Source organism: Chiloscyllium plagiosum, chromosome 15, assembly GCF_004010195.1.
Source record: "Chiloscyllium plagiosum isolate BGI_BamShark_2017 chromosome 15, ASM401019v2, whole genome shotgun sequence".
Lineage (NCBI taxonomy): Eukaryota > Metazoa > Chordata > Chondrichthyes > Orectolobiformes > Hemiscylliidae > Chiloscyllium > Chiloscyllium plagiosum.
In genome coordinates, this window is record NC_057724.1 from 17,358,492 (window position 1) to 17,386,019 (window position 27,528).

Below are 27,528 nucleotides of genomic sequence, written 5' to 3' on the forward strand. Positions count from 1 at the left end.
AAAAGACAAAATAGTCATAGAGATGTACAGCACGGAAACAGACACTTCGGTCCAACTCATCTGTGCCAACCAGATATCTTAAATTAATCTAGTCCTATTTGCCAGCATTTGGCCCATATCCCTCCAAACCATTCCTATTTCTATAACCATCCAGATGTCATTTAAATGTTGTCAATGTACCCATCTGCACTCCACCTCCCTGGAAGCTCATTTCGTACACACACTACTCTCTGCATGAAAAAGTTGCCCCTTGCGTCCCTTTTAAATCTTTTCCCTCTCACCCTAAACCTATGTCTTCTGGTTCTGGACTCCACCACCACAGGGAAAAGACCTTGACTATTCACCCTATCCATGTCCTTCATGATATTATAAACCTCTATAAGGTCAATCCTCAGCCTCCAATGCTCCAGGGAAAACAGCTCCAGCCTATTCAGCCTCTCCCTATTGCTCAAACCCTCCAACCCTGGCAACATCCTTGAAAATCTTTTCTAAACCCTTTTAAGTTTCACACCATCCTTCCTATGGGAGGGAGACCAGAATTACACAGCAGTGGTGAGGAAATGGAGAACACCTCAGTTGAAGAATAGGCAGTAGTCCATCTATGGTAGTTAAATGGTCAGGTGGTTCCATCTGAGTTCCAAAAAAAATTACAAGTGGCTCAGGAAAAGGGCTGCTTTAAAAATCAAGGATTGTGGAAAGGATTACTGCACTTCTTAAAAGTGAATTATCTGATATCAATTACATGTGTTGTTTATACTGCTGTTGCTTTAAGTATTGGGAAGGTTACTGTGAATGAGCTGGAGCCAGGGGTTGTGAATGAAGGGCAAATCAGCTGGCAACGAGTAGCTGATTGGTTTGTGGAATGGTGAACAATTGTAGATGACAAAGGCTTCCTCCCTGCCTACAGCTATGTGATTGGGTCCCAAGGAGTTTGAATAGCTTGTGGATGTGAATGTTTGGTCAGAGGCTATCAGTGCTGTTCTTTTCTCTGCAGTAAAGAGACAAACACCTCAACTCTGAAGAAAACCAATTTATTTCTTGTCATTCACACCATAAGCTGTGTCTTTTATCCAATAAATCAGTCACTCTGCGCCTACTTCAAGCAAGTTAAAGACATGGAGTTGGAAGATCAAAGAGCAGCAAGTCCTGATAAGCCAAAAGGACCATCTCATGGAACCCTGTGGATAAGGATCAATTGAACTTCCTTCCCAATCTTTCCATCCACAAATAACACCCAGGATTTTTTTTTTTTGCGAATATCTGTATGTGTATGTAAGATGAGTTTCATCAGGGGATTGGAGTTTTAAATAGGAACATTGTATGTTGCCAATTCATAATTGTTTACCTGTCATTAGAATCTATTTATTTGTAATAAACAGTAATTTTGCATAATCCTCTCCATATTTTCTGTCAACCTGTTTCTGAAAGACTGGTAAATTGGGTAATTTTGTGCACTTTCATAAAATCTTTAACTTTTGTTTCAACATTGGGAATAGTGGGGTTGGATTTCCAGCAGATTATGCCAGTGAGGCACAATAAAATTTGGGGACTCTTATCTGGGATTGATTTGAAAAGAGGTGATGAAGATCTGGGTATGGTATTTGTAAATGAAGGAAAATGCCAGGTTGTGTACTACATTTTAGACATGTCACTGCAAACAGCAAAGGATTTCCTGCAGGTTGCAGAATTATCCATGACCATCAGGTTAGGTGAATTTGTCATGCTAAATTGCCTGCAGAGTTAGGTGCATTAGTTAGATGGAATGGGTCTGGGTGGGTTACTCTTCAGAGGGTTGGTGTGGACTAGTTGGGCTGAAGGGCCTGTTACCACACTGTAAGGAATCTAATCTTAAAAAATCTTAAGGGAACTTTAAAAAAATCACATTGATTGACTTGGTGGGGGAGGAGGGGGTGGGGGGAACTGGAGGCAGCATTGCCTCACAGAATTAAGACGGAGATAACTGGTGTTCTAGCATGACACATGGGTTTAGAAGAAATACAAGAGAGGCTAGGTCCTCAGAGAAGTGAAATATCTGGATCAGATGATACTTATTTGCAATGAAAAGAGTTAGAGCATGTAGAGAGAATAAAGAAATTAGAGATGGCATAAAAACACAAGCAAGGAACTGTGAAAGATAAGGTAGACATCAGGAAAAGTCAGAAAAATGCTGTAAATGGAAATGAGGAAACTAGAATTAGAGTTACAGAGAAGAAAGTGTGAGGGGAGATGATTATAAGCTTGAAATGATGCAATTTGAAGCAGAAGATGGCAGATGCTGATGCAGGCCCTAATGGGGAGAATCTGAGCCACAATTTGAAGTCCAGTGAAGAAATGTCTTTAAATATGCATAGGTCACCAAAATTTGAGGGGAAGGAAATGGAGGCATGCTTCATGTCATTTGGGAATAAATTGGGCAAAAGGAGACTAAGTTCTCATGTACACTATATTGATCGGTAAAACATAGGATATGTGTGCTTCCCTGTCAGAAGATGTTTATTGGCATTACAATGCTGTTTGATACAAATGTTAGTTGGTGGAACCACATACAGAGTCTTTAGAGAGATTATTTTCTGGGAGAAATTAAAAAATTTGCCGCCTTTCAGGATAGGAATCCGTGTTGAGGATCATAAGTTTGCAAATGTTAGATAGAGAGCAATGACATAATATCATAAATTAAACCTTTTTTTTCGGTCACTATAGCTAGTGTAAAGAATGGAGATATAGACATGACTCAAGGTTCTTAGGTCAGAAGGAAATGTACTGAGGGTGGAGGTGAAAATTGGAAGGCATGGTATTTCTATTGGAACAAAGTGGGATTCACTTGTTCAGAGTGGTGGAAGTTGCAAGGGAAACCCATGGCACTTCTCTAAGGTCATAAGAATGGGTCAAATAAAGGAAACTCAGATAACCACCACTGTGAGTGCAGAAGTAAAGAGATTAGATGAAAGGTATGAAGGGCTTTTTTAAAGGAAAAGTAACTATTTTTCATCAGAACAAGCATCTAAGTCCATAAATATTTTCAGGGATACAGGAGTACTTAAACCTGTTGCAAGAAAATGATCTAAGTTTTCTCTCCAGAGAGCATGAGATTTCCCAGTAAGGCGTGACAGAGTTTGTTTGGACTTGCCAGTTATTATGCTGCAGTTGTCTGAGAGCGTGAGTCAATCTCTTCCTGTTTTGTACAATGATCAATAGCTGCTCTAGGGAGTGCATCTGTTGTTGTTTGCAGTTTACCCTGTACATATATTATTTCAAAAGTAAATCTCATCAATCTTTACGAGAATCTTTGTATTCCTGGGGTGAGTCCCTTCTCATCAAGCAATAAAAGGAAGCGTTTTTGGTCTATCTCTATTCAACCCTAATGTTGCATACTGAAAGTTTCTCACAGCCTATGTAATTAAGTGATCCTTCTTTTCCAGGACTGTGCACACCACCTCACCACTGCATCTAATGGTGGATGCATAACAAGCTGGCTGTCAACATCTATCTGGCAGTTCTTGAAAAGAGTCTGCTCCTAAGGCTGCAGTTGAGACATCTGAAGAAATGATTGTTAGTGATGAAGAATTATAATCTGCTATGATATCTGACAACATCAAAATTTCCTTGATCCTTTGAAGTGCCTGTTCCTGATGAGCACTTCAACACCATATTTGACTTTTCTTTAAAGGTCTTGAGCCTTTCACCAAATTTGGCCTCCTGATCAAACATTTAAGGAACCTTGAAGATCTTGAATTAACATAGTGTTAGGTATATTATTGCTGGCTTATGTCTTTTGTGGGTCTGCTGTCAGGTGCTTGCCACTCACAAAACGCCTTAAGAAATTGATAGATATTGTTGAAAATTCACAGTTTTCATTAAGTATCAACCATTCACCCTCTAAACAAAAGCTTTCCCACTCTCACATAATGTTCTTTGACAGTTCCACCATGGAATAACATGCTATGTAACTTCACTAAGCCCTTGAAGCAAATTTAACAGTATTTTTGGAACATTTCTGATGTTGACATTATAACGAATGACAAACGTTTGGAAAAAAAATTTCCAAACGGTTTTATGAATGTTGCTATTAACCTTGACTTCTTGCCCAAAGGAAGTTTCCAAAATCCATTGATGTGTCAAGTCTTGTGAAAAATTACTCCTGGATAACTTTTTATAAAACTTTCAACTACTGAGGACATTGAATGAATTTCTCTTCCTGCCACATTATTAACTTGAGTTAGAACTACATAAATGCAAAGAGTACCGTTAGGTTTAGGAACTAAACTTGTCAGAGCACCAGTCTGGTATTAAGACAGAGGAAATGACTCCTATCCTTGTCAATCCTTCCAATTGAATTTCAACTCGCTTCATTAGTGGGTGTGTTATTTTCCTTGGTGTGAAATATATACAGTTTTAGCATCCTTTTTTAATGTGGTATTACATTCAGCCAGAAGTTTTTTCTAGACTGTCAGACAACTTTGCAAAGCATTGCATTAAATGAATCTTGGATTATTGCTGATGAACCTTTTCTACTTTTCTGTGCAAGCTCTTCTGCTGAAAGAGAATACTTGATTTCATAGCAGATATAGTGTGTCTGGTATCTGTTTTTACCTGATCTATAGTGTCATCCAGAAACATAGAAAATAGGGAGCAGGGATATGCCCTTTGGCCTTTCAAGCCTGTTCCAGCATTCACCACAAGGTTGATCATCCAACTCAATAATCCGTTCCTGCTTTTATCCCCATAAGCTTTGACCCTTTAAGCCCCAAAAGCACTGCATCCAACTCTTCCTTGAAATCTTACAATATTTTGCCCTTGGCTGGTTTCTGTGGTAGTGAATTTCATAGGCTCGCCACTCTCTGATGAAGAAATTCTCCTCACTTCAGTCCTAAATAGTTTATCACATATCCTTAGATTCTGACTTCTGGTTCTAGACTCCCCAGCATTGGGAACATCCTTCCTGCATCTAGCCTGCCTAGTACTGTTAGGAATTTCTAGATTTCAATGAGATTTCTCTTCATTCTTCTGAGTTCCAGTGAATCTAATCCTGACTGATTCAATCTCTCCTCATATGTCAGTCCTGTCACCCAAGGAATCAGCCTGGTAAACCTTTGTTGCACTTCCGCTAAAGCAAGAACACCCTTCCTTAGATAAGGAGACCAAAACTGTACATGTTATTCCTAGTATAGTCTCACCAAGATCCTGTATAATTGCAGCAAGATATCCTATACTCAAACCCTTATGAAGGCCGACGTAGGATTTGCCTTCATTACCTTTATTTCTTGTAGCATTTTCTGATTTTTAATGTTACACCATGTGGATTGTGTAACTGGTTTTCTATTTATTGTGAATAATGTATTCACAACAAGACGTTCCTTTATGTGACATCAATGTTGCACTAGCACCAATATCGAATTTAAAATTTGTGATTTGTCCTTTGACACATGTTTTGGAATACAGACATATATGGTATGTGTCATTGATCTCATGAAGGAAGCCTGTCAATTTGTCTTCAAAGGAAGATTGTTCCACTTCATTCATACTTCTGTGTATGCAGACTTTTTCTTTCTGACATGTAAAAGAGTTTGTCATAGTTTCCAATTTGCCCAACTTTTGTTTTATAGTAACAGCATTCTGCTTTGTTTATAGGATGCTGTTCAGATCATTAACAGTGTTTCACAACATCTTATACTTTTCCTCCTATCTATACCTTTGGTCCTGAGTTTTTTTTAACTGCTATGCCTTCCTGAAAGCTGGTTGATGCCATTGACTTCTTGTATCAATGACTTTCTTTCCTTCTAAGAATTGCTCTGTTCTGCCTTAAGGCCTGTACTTGTCTCTACATTCAATTCTGGATCTCCATGCTATAGGAAAGATGTTATTAAACTTAAAAATTTGCAGGAAAGAGTTTCAAGGAAGGGTGTGAGCTATAGGCAAAGGCTGAAACATCAGAGGCTGAGGGGGTGACCTTATAGAAATGTATAAAATCATGAGAGGATTGGATAGCGTAAATTGACAAGGTCTTTTCCCCAGCATAGCAGAGTCCAAAACTGGAGGGCATAGGTTTAAGATGAGAGGGGAAAGATTTAAAAGGGATCTAAGGGGCAACTTTTCATGCAGAGGGTGGTGCGTGTATGAATGAGCTGCCAGAGAAAGTGGTGGAAGCTGGTACAATTACAATATATAAAAGGCATCTGGATGGGTACATGAATAGGAAGGTTTTAAAGGGATCTTGGCTAAATGTTGACAAATAGGACTAGATTAATTTAGGATATTTAGTCTGCATGGACAAGTTGGACTGAAGGGTCTGTTTCCGTGCTGTACGTCTCTATGACTCTATGTGACTTTCTCTTGAGGGAGGTTTCTTCACAGTCAATCTGATAGGAATTCATCAGCAATACTCATAACAATGCGATCCCTGATTAAATTTGTTTTTAAATCTTTGTACTTTGGAGCTCAGAAACAACATGTTCCCAATGAAAACAAAGGATAAGGATGGTAAGATTAGGGAAACTTGGATGACAAGAGAAATTGTAAGCTTAGTCCAAAAGAAAAAGGAAGCATATGTAAAGTTTAGGAAACGGAAGAATATGAAGAAAGATGGAAAGAACTTACACTAGGCGATAGGAAGGCTAGAAAAAAGCTATTAAGGTCCTTGGAAAACAGGATTAAGGAAAATTCCAAGGTGTTTTATACATATATAATGAACAAAAATGTAGCGGATGAAAGAATTGGTCCATTCAGGGACAAAGGAGGAAATTTACACTTGGAGCTAGAGGAAGTGAATAAGGTCCTTAACTTTGCATTGGTATTCTCAAAGGAGAAGGACATGGTAGACAGTGAATCTAGAGAGGGGTATATTGATATTCTGGGGCATATTGATATTAAAAAGGAGAAGGTGTTTGGTGCTTTTGAAAAGAATTAAGATACATAACTCCCCAGGACCAGATGAGATCTATCCCTGAATACTGAGGGAGGTGAGGGAGGCAAATGCTGGAGCTTTGTATGAAACCCCACAGGACTGCAGAATAGCCAATGTTGTTCTTCTGTTTAAGAAGTGCAACAGGAATAACCTGGGAAATTTATGTCAATAATGAGGAAATCATTGGAAAGGATCCTTGGGGACAGGAATTACCTAAATTTAGCAAAATATGGACTTATTAGCAATGAGTGAGGGGTCATATCTTGATTGAGTTTTTTCAGCAGGTGGCAAAGGTGATTGATGGGTGCAGGTTGGTAGATGTTGCCTGCATGGATTTTAGCAAGACCATTAACAAGGTTACTCATGGCAGCCTGATACAGAAGGTGAAGTCACAGGATTTGTGGTGAGAACTAGCCATTTGGTACAGAACTGGCTCAAAGGTAGAAGACAGAGGGTTTTAGTAGAGGGTTGTTTTTCAGACTGAAGGCCTGTGATCAGTGGAGTACCACAAGGATCGGTGCTGGGTCCACTACTTTCCTTCATTTACTTAAATGATTTGGATGTGAGCATAAGAGGTATAGTTAGTAAGTTTGCTGATGGCACCAAAATTGGAGGTGTAGTGCACAGCAAAGAAGGTTACTTCAGATTACAACAGGATCTTGATCAGATGGGCCAATGGGCTGAGAAGTGGCAGATGGAGTTTAATTCAGATAAATGTGAGGTGGTGCATTTTTGGAAAGCAAATCTTAGCAGAACTTATACACTTAATGGTAAGGTCCTAAGGAGTGTTGCTGAACAAAGAGACCTTGGAGTGCAGGTTCATAACTTCTTGAACATGGAGTTGCAGGTAGATAGGATAGTGAAGAAAGCGTTTGGTATGCTTTCCTCTATTGATCAGAGTATTGAGTACAGGAGTTGGGAGGTCATGCTGCGGTTGTACAGGACATTGGTTAGGCCACTGTTGGAATATTGCATGCAATTCTGGTCTCCTTCCTATCGGAAAGATGTTGTGAAACTTGAAAGGGTTCAGAAAAGATTTACAAGAATGTTGCCACGGTTGGAGGATTTGAGCTATGTGGAGAGGCTGAACAGCCTGGGGCTGTTTTCCCTGGACCGTCAGAGGCTGAGGGGTGACCTAATAGAGGTTTACAAAATTATGAAGGGCATGGACAGGATAAATAGACAATGTCTTTTCCCTGTGGTGGGGGAGTCCAGAACTAGAGGACATAGATTTAGGATGAGACGGGAAAGATATAAAAGAGACCTATGGGGCAACGTTTTCATGCAGAGGGTGGTATATGTATGGAATGAGCTGCCAGAGAAAGTGATGGAAGCTGGTACAATTACAACATTTAAAAGGTATCTGGATGGGTATATGAATAGGTAGGGTTTGGAGAGATATGGGCCGGGTGCAGGCAGGTGGGACTAGATTGGGTTGGGATATCTTGTCAGCATGGATGAGTTGGACCAAATGGTCCGTTTCCATGCTTAGTGATGGAAGGGTGTTTTTCTGACTGGAGATCTGTGACCATTGCTGCTCCAGTCCTGGGATCTCTGTTGTTTGAAATGTTTTTAAGTGATTTGGAAGCGAATGTACGTTGTCTGATTAGTATGTTTACAGATGACAAACAGACTTTGTGGTTGTGTGGGGGGGAGGTGTGCACAGTGAGGAGATTTGTCAGGGAATACAGCAGAATATCGATAGGCTGGAGTCTTGGGCAGAGAAATAGTCGATGAAATTTAATCTAGGCGCATGCAAGGTGGTGGATTTTAGAAAGTCTGAGGCAGGAGTGAAGTACAGTAAATGGCAGAGCGCTTAGAAGCATTAGTGTATAGGTCCACATTTTCCTGAAAGTGGATAAAATGGTCAAGAAGGTGAATGACATGCTTTCCTTCATCAGTCAGGGCATCGAATATAAAAATTGGCAAGAAATGTTGCAACTTTTCGGTTAGATTAGCTTACTTACAGTGTGGAAACAGGCCCTTCGGCCCAACAAGTCCACACCGACCCTCCAAAGAGCAACCCACCCAGACCCATTCCCCTACATTTACCCCTACACTTAACACTATGGGCAATTTAGCATGGCCAATTCACCTAACCTGCACATTTTTGGACTATTATTGAACTTTAGTTAGGGACCTTTAGTTAAGACACATTTGGAATATTGTGTACATAAACTGTCTTAAAATGGGCTACTGCTGAAATTTTATAATTGCTGCAGAATGAGATAATTGGCTGCTTCCAGAAATATCTAGTATTTAACAGGAGATGTGGCAGTCCTTCCACCCCTAGCCACAAACATTCCAGTCAAACAAACACAAAGCACTTGTAAACAAAGTGTTTGCATCAGCGAGCTCTGAACAAAGTGACCAATCAGAACACATTTACAGATTTGATTTGGTGCAAATCACTACATTTTCACCTGTACCAAAACACAATCGTTTTGATAGGGAACATCAAACCCATCTTGTTAAGTAAGTGTTTCCAACCAAAGCCCCATTCTCCTGATTGAAACTATTGGTTATTTTGAAACACCTTCAACTATATAGCTTTCACTTTTGTCCATCAGTCTGGTTGTCATACCATAAGAGCAGCCATCTTCGGGCTTAGCTAAAAGCCTTCCTCTGATCATAATATCTTTCAAAGGACTAATTCTCAATAGCAACCTGTATTTTACTTGTGAAATGTATCAATTCCTAGTTTACAATTGCATCTACTCTTACAGAAAGTGAGAGCTACTTGAAGGAACCTCAAATGGGCGAACCTGACTTTGATTTAAACTGAAAAAGTTTGCTGTGGGTCATTCTAAAATTTGACCTCCTTGGGGAAACATGCCACTGCCTATTTTAAAAGCAAAAAAAAAGAAAATGAAAGCAAAAACTAATGCTTCTTATGTACAGGAGAGGGAGGAAGTAAAATAATTCTATTAATTTCTCTGTATTGTCTATGACATTTGCCTCTTAGGATGTTTATCTAAGGAAATGTATGTGCTGAATTATGAACCTATCAAGCATTACTTTTTATGATGATCATATGTCACAAAGCTATAACTTCAATATTTTTGTTTCACATGCTTATTTGAAGAAGTCACTCCTCCCTTTGTGCTAGCTCTGTCTTGTCTGAGGCAGAGTATGAAAGTTTAGCTCCACTTCTGAGTCTAGGTCAATTGTTCAGTACAATAATAAGGGAGCACCAGTGCTTTAAAGATTATATTGGAACACCTTTAAACTGCAAGTAAAAACTTCCTGTAGGTCTATGTGAAAAACAGAAGGGCTGTACACTTGTTGTACGACTCAACATTTGTCTCTCAATGCTATTATGTTAAATAATCACATATCGTGAATGTGGGACCTGCGGCAATTCCTTGCATTTGGTCTTCAAAGTACTTTGTTATTTTATGAAATGTGCTATTATTGCAAATGCCAGTTATTTATTGCATTCATAGATGGAAAACTGAGGGGTAGCGACTGTCAACATGACCATTTACGTGCAGAGTGCCTAGGGCAACTGTAACTAATTTAGACAATGTCAGCCAGTAATTGTTCAGGAGATCAAAGCTGCTGCTGGTTTTGATATGTAAGTGTGAAGCAAGTATTGAATTTGGACTATCTATGTTGTGATCAGATCAAACTTTTGTTGTGCAGGCTCCCAATTAACTGGGATCAGAAATACGTCCAGCCAAATTCGGATTGAAAGACACATTCCAATGTACCAATTATAATGTGGTTGACACAAAAAGACATCAAATCTGTAAAATTAATAAATCCTGGCCTGGCTAGTGATGTCCACATCCTATGAATGAATTAAAAGAAAAAAAGATACACTGCAGAAATTCAGCAGTTTTCTTAGACAGCATCCTCAAAGCAACGGTCATTATTATCAAGAAAGACCACCAACAGCTGCTAGTTTGCCTCCAAACCACATGCAATCTTGATTTAGAAATATCTCACTGTTCTTCAGTGTCGCAATCGTCAAAATACTGAGGCTCCCTCCCTAATAGCATTGTGGGGATATCTTTACCCCATATGGACCCCATTAGCTCAAGAAGGAAGCTCCTCATCATCATCTTAAGTGCAATGAGGGATAAATATTAGCCTGGCCACCCATGTCCCACAAATGAATATAAAAAGAACTACAGCTATTAATGAGTTGTAAATGTGTGGAAATCAGGTCAATCAACGTGGCGTTCTGATTTCACCAATTAAACTTTGAGGGAAATCACCAAATCACTTATCAAAGTCAAAATTTGTATTTTTTTCATTCTCACAATATTTTCCCATGTTTCTTACCATTGCACATAACACACCAGGGAAGAGAAAGTCCCGACCTTAGCTTCCCTTGTTCCATATTAATTTGAATACTTCCCTGATATCAATCGTATCTACTTTAATTTTGCCTCTGGCATTCAGCTGTTCTGTTCATATCTGGAATTAAGTAGCTTTACACACAATAATAATTTAAGAGTTTTATTTTTTTGCTTCTACTAATTATTACAAATGAGATGTTTGTATCCTTTCACCCTTCTTCACCATTTGTCAACATTTTACCATCTCAGTGAGGCAAAGGTTTCACAATCTTTCCATCCTGAAATATTATTGCCTCGCGTGTGTTTTTCACTCCATTTTCTAAAAAAAGAGAGATCTGAAACACAACATTTTCAACATGTACATTCCATTTTAAAATATATCACTCTGATCTATGTTTCATTGCTACTTGAAACGAAGTGTGCTACATCCTAACTTGCGCTTTTGGTCATTTGTGATAATCCTGAATCTGTACATCTTTGTTACTATTTCATCAACAAGTGGACTTATCCAGTAACATGCCTCTCTTTGCTGATTTAATTCAATACTGCAAACATTAGATGTAATATCACTACCTGAGTCTGATAAACCAATTACAGCAATCAAAGAAGGAAAAATAGTTACATTTGACACTTGTCAAAAATCTTTTATTAACTTTGGGTTAACGTGAGTTAATCCCAATTTATCTCAATGCAATAACAAAAATTGATTCAATTAAATTAATTGTCCTGCTGACAATCGTCTTGCTTTGTTTAATAGGTTGAATTCATTGTGAGCAAAGAATTGCTAGATAGATTCTGGCTCTACTCTTTTAGGGACTAAAGCTATTTCAAGGTTTGGAAGGACTATTACGTAATAATTTCATAAGTCTGTGCAGGTTGTGTGCTATTTCACAAGTGTTAGGCGTGAATCAGAAAATCTGGGGTTTTGAGCTATTTCCTATAACGCTGCCTCCATAATGATGTTATGTAAAATTAGCCCTTAGAGTTTTCAATGAAACTAGCTTTCAAAATCTGCCAATACTGATGTGAAGCACTTGGATTGATTGTCTAAGTAAGAACCAATTTTTAATTGCTATGTAAGCAGCCTTATAGAAAATGTGCTGCTTTAAACTCAAGCAGCATCAATTATCATTTTCTAAACATAATCGGTAAAAATATGTTCAGCATGAACTAAAATTAAAGTTGAAATGAAAACAAATGCCCCCTTTTTTTGCATTACCCCAGCTCTTTTAATTCAACAGAAAGCTGAATTTATTTTCAGCTGACAGTTTTTCAACCTCTCATGGAAACTTTGAGTTTTATGACAAACTGTTTTCATGTGTACACTATGCATCAAAACAGTCAGCACCTGGAGGAGGAGGGATAGAAAGTAGAGAATTGAAAAGAACTCACAGTACACAATTTATATAATTTGAAGAGTGAACTGAATTAATTATTTATGAGTTAATTAACATCCGGTTAGTTAACATTAATTCGTTTGGGTTTATCATGCAGGTCGCCACTGATTAACAGGGGTTTGACATAACATGATTTTTACTTTAATAACCATCATTCTAATAATGTGTCTCATTTAGGGTAACACAAGACTTTTGCAACTTCCAGCAGTCCGGAGAAATATAGGTGAAAGCATTCCTCGGCAAGTTCCTTTTTGTTCAGCTTGCTTTAGCCATTGTCTGTCTCAATTCAGAGTTGATCAGTTTTTAAGAACTGTTCCAAGGCGAGATAGCCAACACTTCACCTTCATAGCAGTTGAAGAGCAGTCCTATTATTCTCGAACTTCAGCTTCCCAAGTGGCAGACAAATGGGATGATGATCCACAAATTGCCACCTCCAGATAAGCAAACTTGTACCTGAGGCAAGAAACAGGTATTTGTCTTTGCACATTTTCATGTCTATTTTGATTTATATTAACATTGTGTTTTTATTTGTTTGATGTTCTAGCAATGTGACCTGAACACTTACCTGTTTTTATGTCAATAATGGGGCGGCACGTTGGCCCAGTGGTAAGCACTGCTGCCTTACAGCACCAAGGTCCCAGGTTCGATTCCAGCCTTGGGTGACTGTCTGTGTGGAGTTTGCACATTCTCCCCGTGTCTACGTGGGTTTCCTCCCACAGTCCAAAGACATGCAGGTTAGGTGAATTGGCCATGCTAAATTGCCCATTGTGTTAGGTGCATTAGTTAGAGGGAAATGAGTCTGGGTGGGTTATTCTTCAGAGGGTCGGTGTGGACTTGTTTGGCCGAAGGGCCTGTTTCCACACTGTAGAGAATCCAATCTAATCTAGATATTTTGAATATCATAGTTTCACTGAGGGCAATCACTTGTAGGAACATAACCTTATTAATCAAGGATGTATATGGTTTAATCATCGAATTGTTACTGCATAGAAGAAGGCCATTCAACCAATCAAGCTGAAATGTACCATATTTTGGCAAAGTGTCATTTTTGTCGAGATTCATGGAGGGTTTTTCTTTGCATGGTCTTGAGAGTTATTCCAAATTCACCTTATTAACAGCCTTCCACGTTCCAATGGTGCCCTTTTCATAGGATGGTAGGGTCGTACAGCACAGAAACAGACCCTTCGGTCCAACCAGTCCATGCCGAACATAATCCCAAACTAAACTAGACTCACCTGCCTGCTCCTGGCCCATATCCCTCCAAATCTTTTCTATTTATGTATTTATCTACATCTTCTACACTTGATAATTTCATCTGATACTTGCCTGATTCTCTCACTTGCCATAGCCGTAAGTAGTCACCACTGCTGGGATTGACTGGATCTCTTATGCCAGCTCCATCTTGCATCACCTGCAGCACACCTGAGCAAGTATTAGCAGTCTGCAGATGCCCTTCACTGTCAACATAATGGTGCAACAGCCAAATTCCAATGCTCCTCGGGGCACAGACTCTTTCTTGTACATCCAATGCGCATTCCTCCACTTATTGCTATTTAAATGCCAAGGCATACAGCTCGACCAGTCCTTAGCCACAGGGTGAAAGTGAAGACTGCAGATATTGGAGATTAGAGTCAACAGTGTGGTGCTGGAAAAGTACAGCAGGTCAAGCAGCATCCGAGGAGCAGGAAAATCAATGTTTTGGTCCTTCAACAAAGGGCTTTTGCCTGAAATGTTGATCTTCCTGCTCCTGGGATGCTGCCTGACCTGCTGTGCTTTTCCATCTCCACACTCTCGACTCAGTCCTTAGCCACATCCCATCTTACACAATACCCAATGTAGCCCAACACCATCCTGTTATGCATTACAGACCGGGAAGTCTTCAGTTGCTCAAAACATTCACTTTTATTTACAAACACAGAAACCAAATAAACAAAAGCTGCATTTGCCTTTCAGAACAGAAAGGGACTGCTGGTATGTTGAGGCATCAACAATTTTTCAGTCACTGAGGCGTCATCACTGCACTCAGCACCCATCAATGGAACTGAGTGTCAATTAAGTCCCATCTGTCTAATAGCATGCACTGTAACTGTGCACTATCGTGTAAAAGGCAATTTTCTTCAGCTCAGTGTCCTCATCCTACTCTGAACACTGCTCCTACTCTCCCAGCTCAACAGCCTCCATCACATCCCCTTGTTGCCTGCTCCAGTTGCGTAGAACACAACATGCTTGGTTTAAGCAGCTCACTCTGTTTAGAGTATAGTGAAGAGCTGTGCTATGCTGTCCAAAGCGGGCACCCGATCATGTGCAAGCTGTTGGGGTGATCGATGCCACCCTTGACAAATTGTACCATGACCCCTTGAATGATGCCAAACTTCTTCCACTTGACTGAGGACTACTCCTTTTTAACTTGGTCCACGTGGTTAATACACATGCACTGCCTTTGTGGAGGACACTTCCAGCATGTGCGTTTTGAGGTTGAGGTAACATTGTGTCATGTGGCAACATGTCCACCCCTCCCCTTTGACTGATGATTGCTGGCTTTGTGCCTATGCTAAACGTCAAGGCAATACTGAAATTCTCTGGACCATTAAAGTGCAGCTTGTGGGACCAAATCCTAATGGGGAAGGCAAGGCAAGGTGGGGATACTTCCAGGTCGATGCCAAGTGAGCAAAGCTTAGAAAGCAATGTGAGTAGCCCTGAAATGCAGCCTCTTCAATCTATGAGCTGGGTGCTTCTTCTTGTATGCAAAATGTCCTTTTAGCATCCTTCCAATGACAGTGTGCATTGCTGGTGTAACCCAAAGAGCAGTACGGCAGTGCCAAGCCATACCAAAGTATTTCAGAGGTATGGTATGATGGTGCAGAGAGCTTGCATTATATAAGATGTCAATGTCTGTGTATATGGGCCTGTGTATAGCCTCTGTCTATGGAGATGGCGTTCCAAGCAGTGAGCTCGAGTCACCAGGTATATACTTTGACTCTCACACCCAGTTTCTATCCTGCGAGTGATAAAATAGAAAAGTGCATAGTAATGAGGGTGATAATGTGTTAGGCTTCCCTCTGTTCACTAGTGAGAATCAAGTCTTGATGTTTGGAACTTCATTGGCAAGTGTGATTTATTGGTCTTGACATTGAGAAAGGACTTGCTCAACAGCTTATGTGGTTGTCCAAAATTTCCTCCCAAAGCCCACTGTACTCAAGTTTGCTATTAAACAGTGTTTGTGTAGCTTCAACAATACTCCCTAATTTTATATTTTATTAGCCAAGGCACACAATATTCGATATGCCTCCAAAAAGTATTATCTATTCATCCTGTTAACTTCAGGGATCTATGGCCATATGCTCAATATCTCTTACATCATCTAAATCTCCCAGCATCCTCCCATTTATCACATATTCCTGTGCCTTGATTGACCTCCCCAAATATATAACACCACACTTCTCCTTGTTTCATTTCATTTGGAATTTTTATTGTTAATTGGTCTTTTTTAAAAATTTGCTCATGGCAGGAGGGTATTGCTGGCTGGGCCAGCATTTATTTTCCATCCCAGGTTGCCCTTGTGAAGGTGAGGGTGAGCTGCCCCTTTCAACTGCGATATTTAATTTGCTGTAAGTACACCACGATACAGTTAAGGGGGGCGGGGGGGTTCCAGGAATTTGACTCCCCAATACTGATATATTTCCATGATGAGTGGATTCAAGGGGAACTTTGTGGTGGTGGTGTTCCCATATATCTGCTGCTCTTGGCCTTCTAGATGGTCATGGCCGTGGGTTAAGAAGGTGTTATCTGAGGAGCCTTGGTGAATTTCTGCAGTGTGTCTTGTAATTGGAACACTGCTGCTACTGAATATTGATGGTAGAGGCATTGAATGCTTGAGGATGTGATATCAACCTGTCCTGGATTGTAAGATCTTAAGACATAGGATCATAATTAGGCCTTTTGGCCCATCAAGTCTGGTCCACCATTTGATCACAGCAGGTGTATTTCTCAACTCCATTCCTCTGTCTTGTCCCTGTAACACTTGATCCCCTTATCAATCAAGAACCTATCTATCTCTGTCTTAAGCACACTCAATGACTTGGCAATGAGTTCCACAGATTCACCACTCTGTGGCTAAAGAAATTCCTCCTCATCTCGGTGTTAAAGCATCAGCCCTTCATTTTGGGGCTTTACCTTTTGGGCTCTGGTCTCTTCTGCGAGTGGAAGCAACATCTCCACGTCCACTCTATCCAGGTCTCTCAATATTTTGTAAGTTTCATTCATTTTCCCTCTCATCCTTCTAAACTCCATTATATACAAAGCCAGAGTCCTCAGCCATTCCTCATGTGACAAACCCTTCGTTCCTGACTTCATTCTTTTAAACTGCCTCTGGACCCCATATAATGCCAGCTCAGCACATCCTTCCTTAGATCTGAGGCTCAAGACTATTCTCATTATTCCAAATGTATTCTGACCAAAGCGTCATGTACCTCATCACTACAGTTATACTCTTGTATTCTAGCCTTCTTAAAGTGAATGCTAACAGCACATTTAGCTTCCAAATTCCCAAATGAACTGATATGTTAACCTTAAGAGCATCCTGAACTATGTCTCTCAAGTCCCTTTGTGCTCCAGATTTCCAAAGCCATTCCCCACTTAGAAAATAGTCTACCCCTGTGTTCTTCTTATCAATGTGCAAAATCTCACATTTTTCCATATTGTATTCCACCTGCCACTTCTTTGTCCACTCTCCTAGCCTGTCCCTGTCCTTCTGCAGACTCCTCACTTCCTCAACACTATTTGCCCCTTCATCTATTTTTGTGTTATAGAGTCGTAGAGATGTGCAGCATGGAAACAGACCCTTCGGTCCAACCTGTCCATGCCGACCAGATATCCAACCCAATCTAGTCCCACCTGCCAGCATCCAGCCCATATCCCTCCAAATCCTTCCTATTCATATACCCATCCAAATGTTTCTTAAATGTTGCAATTGTACCAGCCTCCACCATATCCTCTGGCAGCTCATTCCATACACGTACCACCCTCTGTGTGAAAAAGTTGCCCCTTAGGTCTCTTTTATATCTTTCCCCTCTCTTAGTAATAACATCCTCCGTTTCTTTGTCCAGATCATTAATATACAATGTGAATGGTTTTGGTTTTCAACGTGGACTCCTGCAGAACTTCACTAATCATTGGCTGCCATTCTACTCTCTTTATCGCCAGTCTCCTCTCTGTCTTCTGCCAGTCTGTCAAGCCCTATCCATGCCAGTGCCTTGCCCCTAACACCAGGGGCTCTTTTCATATTTCACCACCTCCTGTGCGGCAACTTGTTAGTGTCAAGCTTTTTGAGTGTTGTTGGAGCTGCATTCAATCAGAGAAGTGAGCAGTATTCCATTACACTTCTGACTTGTGCTTTGTAGATAATGGTCAGGTTTTGGGGGATCATGAGATGAATTATTTGCTACAAAATTTATTGTTTCTGACCATCTCTTTAGGCCACAATATTGATATAACTCGCCCTGTTCAGTGTCTGATCAATGGTAACCCCCAGCATGTTGCCAGTAGGGGAATTCTTTGATTGGTGATTAAATTGAATGTCAAGGAGTGATGATTAGATTCTCTCTTATTGGAAATGGTCAATACCTGACATTTGTGTCATGAATATTACTTGCCATTTATCAGCCCAAGCCTGGATATTGTTCAATCTTGTTTCGTTTGGGCATGGACTGATTGATTATATGAACAGTATCAAATTGTGTAATGATTAGGGAGCATCCCCATTCTGATGTTATGATGGGGGGGAATATCATTGATGAAACAGATGTAGATGGTTGAGCTTAGGACATTTCCCTGAGGAACTCCTGCAGAGCTGTCCTGGAGGTGAAATGATTGACTTCCAACAACCACAACCATCTTCCTTTTTTTCTTGTATGATTCCAACCAATGGAGAGTTTTCCCTGATTTCCATTGACTCTATTTCTGCTAGGACTGCATCATGCAACATTGGGTCAAAAGCGGGCTTTATGTCAAGGGCTGTCATTCTCACCTCCCCTCTGGAATTCAGCTCTTTTGTCCATGTTTGAACCAAGGTGGTAATGAGGTCAGGAGCTGAATGGCCCTGACAGAATCCAAACTGAGCATCAGTGAGTTGCTAAGTAAGTGCTGCTTGATAGTAGTATTAATGTACTTCAATCATAATAAAGTGATGCAAGATTAGACTAATGGGGTTGTATTGGTGGTTTTTGCTGCTTTTTGCATATAGGACACATCTGGTCAATTGTCTGTATGTTCGCCAGTGTTATTTTCTGTCCACGTGATTAGTATATTGATATCTTCCTACAGTCACATACCTCCTCAGTATCAATTGTTTGACCAATTTTTGTGTCATCCATATGTTTTAGTCGAAATTTTTATATATGCCACAAATAAAATCAGAGGAGCTAGTGCTGAGCTGCATGAAACTTACTGGAAACAGCATTCTGTTTGCAAAATCATCCATTAGGCATTTCCATTTATTTTCTGCCAATTTTGTATGCAGCTTTTTGATTTTAGAACCATAGAATAACTTTACCAACTTTGTTACCCACTCCAAGGAGAAAGCTGTGTTCATGGAGGTTGGTATTGAGTCTCTCTCTCTCTCTCACAATACTACACTCTGCTGAGATTGTGGACTCAACCAAGTCACACTTTTCTCTCTTGAGGAATCATTACCCTTCTTTTGGTGAAATTTCCCCAACCTCAACCTCCACCATATCATGTCAATGACTGAGTTTTCAATGGAAATGGTGTTCAGTGCAACCTTGGCCCACCCCTCAATATTGCCCACAGTACATAAACCACCATCGGCAGTTTCTGGAAGTGTGCCCTTTTGCATATCTGTAACGTGGCTCTGTTGGTGTACTTTTTGAAAGGCTCTAGCATAACGAATAACTAGGAAATTGACTACTGTGCCCAAAATAACAAGATAGCGGCAGGTTAGCAGGGCTGCATGCTGGCTCTTGTCCAGGGCTCATTTGCTCCCTTCTGCTTTCATTTGTTTTTATTTTACTTCTGCTCTTATCACTTCTTTTTCTTTCCTCTGTTTTTCATTTCTTAGGCAGGTTAGTCGGTGTCATCAGTGCAGCAGTGAGGACGGGCCGAGCGCAGAGTGATGGCAGCCTCCAGGCGGTCGGGGCTGGCAGTGGCAGCGGATGTGGCACATCTGGGCAATTGGAGGTGATGGCAGTTAGGACTTCCCCCAGCACTTGGAGGCCAGCTGTGGCAAAGCTCCTCCGGTGAGCAAAGGTGGCGGTGGCAACAGCAGCAGCAGCGATCTTCTTCGAAATAGCAGCACCGGGAAGAAGCCATCTCGGAAAAGGGATTCCGGAGTGTTCCTCCTGGTGTGGTGGTGGTCTGGTCTGGCAATAGAGCCGAGGTCTCCTGGTTGCTGTAGGCTCTGAGCAGGAATGCCTGTTTGTGGTAGGCCAGGAGCAGGGACTACTGGTTATGGTAGGGAGTATGGACTCCTAGTTGCAGTATGCCCCGAGCACGGACGTCTGGTTGCAGAAGGGCTGGATCAGGGACACCTGGTTGCTGTAGGCCTGGAGCAGGGACTCCTGGTTGCAGGAGGCCTGGAGGAGGGACGCCTAGTTATTGGCGAGCCAGCAGCAGAGCTGGAGACTCCTGGTTGCAGGATGGGTCTGGGTTCAACATGTGCCTCAACCCTGGAGTTGGCAAGGTGTGCCCAGCAGTGAAGAGATGGGCCCTAAAGAGTGGTGACTGTTATGATGGTGAATGCAGCACAGACAACGGCGAGGTAATGAAGGAGGGGTGGTGGTGCAGGCGTCGTGTCACTGCTAAGCCAACTCAGGGCTGATGATGGAGGCAGCAGAGTGAAGATAGACTCTCTTTCAGTTATATCTTTTTACTGTTTTTATTCTCAACCTATTCAGAATCATGCCGGAGAGTAGTGATAGTTACTTTTCACAGTGAAATGCAAATGACAATAAATCATTCAAATTCAAATTAAAAATACAAACTGGAAATCAGTTTAATGTACTTTAGTCATATAGATTTGAGAAGGTACTCAGTTGGCATTGTGATTAAAAATGCTTTTTATGTTAATACAACTTCCGCTGTATTAATCAAATTTTACCTAGCTAACATTCTTAAATATATGAAGGAATATCTTTACAGCAACATTTCTTTTAACAAATCATTTCATTTTAAAATTCAGCTTATTACATTGGCTCAGCGCAGATTCTGCAGGTGAAAAAGTAACATCAATAATTTCAACCAAAGTCGTATAGTCATTTGGATCAAAACACCAAAAACATTTACTTGATCCAAATATATCAACAATAGAGCCGTCTTCCATATCCAACAGTGAGTTAAAAGAGAATAAAATGCTAAAATGTATTTGCATTCTGTATTAACTTTGGATGTCAGTGCTACTTTGCATCCTTATTAAATTACCTTCATATTTTTGAATACATTCTCCATGGACCAAGCACTTTATAATGACTTTCAAAGCTCCTGGGCCCTAATATATGTAAACTTATTGCAGCAAGATTGTTATTCATATCACATAATTATATGCAAAGTCTTGAAACATCTATAATGTTCCCTCATGTGTAGTGTGCATTAATTATGGTTCCCACTCAAGTGGAAAAATTATACAAAATACCACTTCCATCACATACCATTTGGATGACTCCTTCTGACACCCTTATGAAAAGGGCCAGCCATACTTGGTTGCTGTAAAGTGTTGCTTTAGTTGGCAGTGCTCCTTATTTTGATTTACACGTTGCATTCTAGAAAGCTAATGAGGTTGTACTGAATTGTAGAATTTAGCAAACGGATTAGGAAAAAAAGCTTCTTGTCTCACCTCAAAGATTGGTGGCACCCCAGGGACGCATGATACGTGAATGTGTGTAGAGAAATGTCAGGCTGCCCATGCATTTTGAAATGCTTCATCCATTTAAAATGACTGAAGTTGTTCCTTAATAATAGTGGAATTTGTGAAAGGTCTTGAAGTATTACCTTATGTTTGGCCAGAGTAGCATTGCATTAAATTTGATGCCTCACAGCTTTAAACATGATCGAGCTTAAAATTCTAGGAGTATTTCTGTTGATGAGATAATTAGTTCATGCTAGTGAATAACTCTCTAGCTATTTTATAAAGCCATTTCTCCTTTTTAATTTTCATTTGCTTGTCTGCAATTTTCTGTGTTTTCTTCGACACTGCCAAGAGAGGTACTCACAATCGCAAACATGACAACACCAATAAGGCAGGTGAATGTTTGTGATACAGCCAACAAAAATAAGCTAATTAGCTTAAAACACTTAATTACGTATAAAGCTTAAGTTCAGTTGAAGTTTGTCTTCACATTGTCATCTAATCCTCAGATTCTCCAGGGGATCCTACAGAATGTTCATTTGATACATTTGTTAAAATGACGGAACTGTGATATTAACATGTGTAAGTCACTATGGCTGTGATGTTCTGACTTTTGAGCTCTGAATACTTTACATAGTTACGTGACAGCCAGTGTAATTACTTACCTCACAGGCAAGAGCACTGGAGATTCAAATACAAGTCCTCTTAACTTACATATTTTGATGCCCAATCAAAAGTTAATTGGAATCATAATAAGGAAGAACAAGATGCTTTAACAACAGTTTAGCTGTGATGAAGGACTCAGAATAGAGACCAAGACAAGAAAAAATGAAAGGTTCACTATAATATATAGGAGTTGAATTGCTTATTTGGGTGAAATGACTTATCAAAACCAACATTATTTTGTTTAGACTAATATTAATAGTGTACAATGCTATTTTGACAATTACAATATTTAATAAGCATTTGGATATGTATATGAATAAGAAGGGTTTAGGAGGATATGGATCAAATGCTGACAAATGGGACTCAGTCAGATTAGGGTGACTGGTCAGTGCAGACAATTTGAACCAAGGGGCCTGTTTCCATGTTGTGTGAATATATGATTCTATGTAGACTACCAAGCAGGCAGTAGAGTGGAATTGAGGCCGAGATAAGATCAGCTGATTGCATCAAATGGATGAGCAGTCTCCAGGGACCGTGTTGCCTATTCTTGCTCCTAGTTATAATTCTTATGCTATCATCATATATCTCAAAAAAAGCATCAAAGGTTGCATGAAATTTGCAGGATTGTGAACATGACCTTAAATGGTGCGACAAAGGAAGTGGAACATAATTTTAGAGAGATCCGTCATGCTCTATAGGAAAAATGAACCCATTGTGTAAAGTTCTGGGCATCACATAACAAGAAGGGAATTAGAGGTATTGAAAGACTATAATAATTCACCAGAACAATATATAAGTACACCTATAAACCAATGAAAAGTCCTCAATTTTCATTGAATCTTCTGTTTTTCTGGGGGCTTTCATGGGGTTGAACAAAGTAAAGGAGTCTGCACGTGTTGAAGATTCTCTTTAATAGTGCTTGACAGATGGTTCATTGGATATTTCATGCCATTTCATATCATGTCCACTTCAGCGAGTTAAGACATTTTGCAGGCCCTGACAATGCCTGTGGACTGTGGTGTCACTCCACAGGAGCTGTCAAACAGATCCTGCATTCGCCAGCCAATTAGAGAGAGCAGGCAGCAGGTGGACCTGGCAGGGCCAATCAGAAAAACCCAGCTGTGAAATGGCTGATAGTCCCATTGCAGAGTAGATGATGCTACTGAAGAAGAAGGGTGCCACAAGATTGAGGTCCACAGTTGCTGTTCCCAATGGTGACTTTGATGGGTTGGGGTTAATAAGTTGGGAGGGAAGGTGGTGGATGGTGATCTTATTGCTTTTCCTCTTCCACTCTGACTAAATCCATGATGGGGAAGCCCATTGGTAATCAGCCAATCCACCTCCACTTGAAACGTACTGGGACCTGAGTCCTAGCGATAACTAATTAGAGGGGAGGAGGGTTTGGAAGAGGGGAACTGTCGGCTTACAAAGCAAGAAGATTTGACAGCATTACAGAGCAACTATCTAAATGTTGATAACCAGAGTAGGACAGGAAGGGAAAGAGTGTATAAACATAGAAAAGAAAATAGGATCAAAAAGATGGAAAACAAAAGGAAAAATTAATAACTCAACTTAAATGTGTATAATATTTAGAATAAAATAAATGAATTAGCAGAACAAATACAGGTTTATGGATATGATCTAATAGCAATTATGGAGACATAGTTACAAGAATGCCAATACTGGGAACCAAATATCAGGAGAATTTGTTTTCAAAATGATATGTAGGAAAGAGAGGGTAATAGGGGTAGCTTTGTTTTTACAGGATGAAATGGGCACATTAGCATGAAATGATCTTGAATCGGAAGTTGGACGATCTGAATGGTTGTAGGTAAGAAATAAAAGAGGAAGAAGGCACTGATAGGAGTAGTCTACAGGCACCCTAGTAGTAGCTTTATGGTGTGACAGAATAAATTAGGAGATAATGAGGGCATGTAAAACAAGCAGGACATTAATGGTAGGTAACTATAATCTTCATGTTGGTTGAGTTAGATTGGCAAAGATCGCCATACTGCAGAACAGCAGAGCTGATTTGATAGGCTGAATGGCCTACTTCTGTTCCTATGATTATAGTCACAATAGAAGCCCTTATGAAAGCAATTAATGCCCAATCAAAGGTCTCTTCTAGCTCCCACAGATGTTAACCCAGTGATGCACTAGCCTATGCAGCACAACACATGAACAATTACAGGTTGCTTGTATTCTCCTGCAGGGAAGTTTCTCTCAATCAAAGATACTCAGTGACTGTTTGAGAGGGAATCCAACCTTGAGAAGGGAAGGTCTGGCTGAGCAGGACTCCCCTGTCCTTGCTGCTGACATGACAAAACCCTGCCTCTCCCATGATTCCCACTTGGTCAAACCTCTCCTGCTATGACTTATCTCTGGCCTGGGTTGCTCTGCAATCTGGTGTTTTTTTTTTTACGGGTGATGTTCTGGCAGGAACCACTGCCTTCTTGATGGTGCCGCTGCTGCAGCATTTGGCAGGCAGGACATCCTACTCTTGATCTTATCAACATCCCATGCAGCTGCTTGATAACTTGTAACATCAGCGGCTTTTGCAGGAGATGTCAGTGCATGTTCTTTCACCATCTCAGCCCAGAGACTAAGACTCCATTGCAATCAAGAAGAGGCAGATGGTCAGAGACATCAGATGAAGATGACACACATCCGAATGAGTACATCTGACACAGAGCTAATTTCAACCTTTTTGCTCCTTTGTACATAGATACACCGAATTATACAAACAAGCTGTGATCTCATTGTTAAACTATCTTTGTTGTATTGTTGGGCTCCTGATACGCTGAGCCCATCAGCCTCCTGTAATATTTCATTGGTGTGCACAACTAGAAGCTATTTGTCCCTTTTGTTGCATCGTTGACTACTTCTCTGCACCATATCCCCAGGGAGAAGTGGATGGGGATGCCATTATGAGCATGTCTCTGTGAAATCTTCCTCGATGGGGGGACAAGTTAGGCAGCTAACCTGACATTCCTTGATCTACCTTTATCCAAGTTCTGTACCCCACCCCGGTCTTTGAAGCTACTCCATGCGACTAGGAAAATTCCAGCCAAATCTCCCTCAACCTGGACTTCTCAGGAGGACCACTGAACAAAAAGGACCCAAAATTCTTTTGGCTGACTGCATGCTGCACTACCTCACCATTGTGAGGGGCAGCCTTTGCTACCAGCTTTACAATGAGTAGTTGAGGAGCCAAATTTAAAAAGGAGAAAGAAGAATAGAAAGACAGGAGACAATTCAGATAAATCCATTCTGCCTCGACTGAAATCTGATTCACTTGACCCACCTGATTCTCAAGAGTCATGATCCAGAAATCCCTCCCCCCTCATTAGGCCAGAAACAAACTGATAAAGAAGATTTTACTAAATACATGTTGGACTATCTTCCCATGCCTTGGTTTTCATAATACTGCTTCCCAAGCCATATTATAATAAATACTGTATCACATTCCTAGTACAGGTAGAAGGTCCTTTATCCAAACATCCAAAAACCTAAAAGCTCCGAAATGTTTCTCATTAACAAGGTTGTATGCGAGACAACAGTTAACCCAAGTCGAAATCCACTCAATGCGTGTCACACAGAGGTGACATGGAGGGAAGGTGTGGGTGGGGAGGCGTTTGCATGGCCAAGCACCGACAGGCCTGGAGTTTCTCTGTGAACACCTCCAGTGTCGACACCCACTCGATGCGTGTCACTCAGATGCGACATGGGGGGCGTGCCCAAGCATGTTTTTAGTTAGAAGTCTGCTTCTTTGGTAAGATTTTTAAAAACGTCACCATTAAACTGTCACTTATTCTGAAAACTGAAACATTCCGAATTCCAAAAAATAGTTGGTCCCGAGCATTTCAGATAAAGAATCATCTGCCTCTACCCTGCAGTTTATGCATTTTTCTGTAATCTCCCTGTGATTTTGCTCCTCTATAACTTTCTTACTAGTTAACAAGCTGTAAACTACACCCAGTTGTGCAATGATTTGTGTTGTGACTGGAACCAAAAAGACTCTCTCCTTGACTCCTCCAAGACATCCTCTCTCTCCCAATATTGTAAGATTCTCTGTAAACATTACTGCCACATCTCATCCTTTTATTAATTCCATATCTTACCTATCAAACATTCTCACATCCTGCCTGTTGGCCTTCATCACCATAACAGTCTGCACCCTACACCTCTAGTGAAGCACTGGTGGAATGGCCCACTTTTTATTTATGTGTTTAGGTTTCCGTGGGTTGGTGATGTCATTTCCTGATCCTGACATCATCACAGGAAATGACATCACTAACCCAAGGAAACCTAAACACATGAATAAAAAGCGGGCCATCCCACCAGTGCTTCACTGGAGGGTCACTGATGATGTTTCCTTGCATCGTGATGAAACATCTGAAAATGAGTCTTCCAGCTCAGTGAGCAAACTTACATCCAGAACCTCAAGCTGAGCTGCAAATCTTCTCAAAACTCATTGTACACTTAATGGTCAGGTCCTGGAGAGTATTGATGAACAAAGAAACCTTGGAATGCATGTTTATTGTTCCTTGAAAGTAGAATTGCAGGTAAATAGGATGGTGAAGAAAGTGCTTGGTACACTTTGGTCTGTGCGTTGAGTATGGGAATTGGGAGGTCATGTTGCAGCTGTACAGAACATTGGTTAGGTCACTTTTGGAATACTTCATTCAATTTTGGTCTCCTTCCTGGAGGAAGGATGTTGTGTAACTTGAAAGGGTTCAGAAAAGATTTACAAAAGGTTGGAGGGTTTGAGCTGTGGAGAGAGGTTGAAGAGGTTGGGATAATTTTCTCTGGCGTCAGAGGCTGAGGGGTGACCTTATAGAGGTTTATAAAATCATGAGGGGAATGGATAGGGTGAATAGCCAAGGTCTTTCTCCCCAGGCTAGGGGGATGCAGAAACTAGAGGGAATAGGTCTAAGTTGAGAGGGGAAAGATTTAATAGGGATCTAAGATGTAACTTTTTCACACAGAGGGTGGTTCATGTATAGAATGAAATGCCAGATAAAGTGGTAGGGCTGGTACAATCACAACATTTAAAAGGCATTTTGATGGGTTTATGAATAGAAAGAGTTTGGAGGGATACAGGCCAAATGCTGACAAATTTGGATAAGCATAATTTAGGATATCTGGTCGACATGGATGAGTCAGACTGAAGGGTCTGTTTCTGTGCTGTACATCTCTATGACTCTGTTACTGTATAATTCGATGGGCCAAATGGCTTGCTTCCACCCTGTAGGAATTCTTTGATTCATTGACAATGAATATTTCCCACAATGACATGTCCGTTTTTGTGGCATAGAAGCCCCTTTCTTGATGGCAGTTTAAATCTGGTAACAACTCAATAGGATTTCCCAGCATCCAGTAATGAGATCTCCCACCATC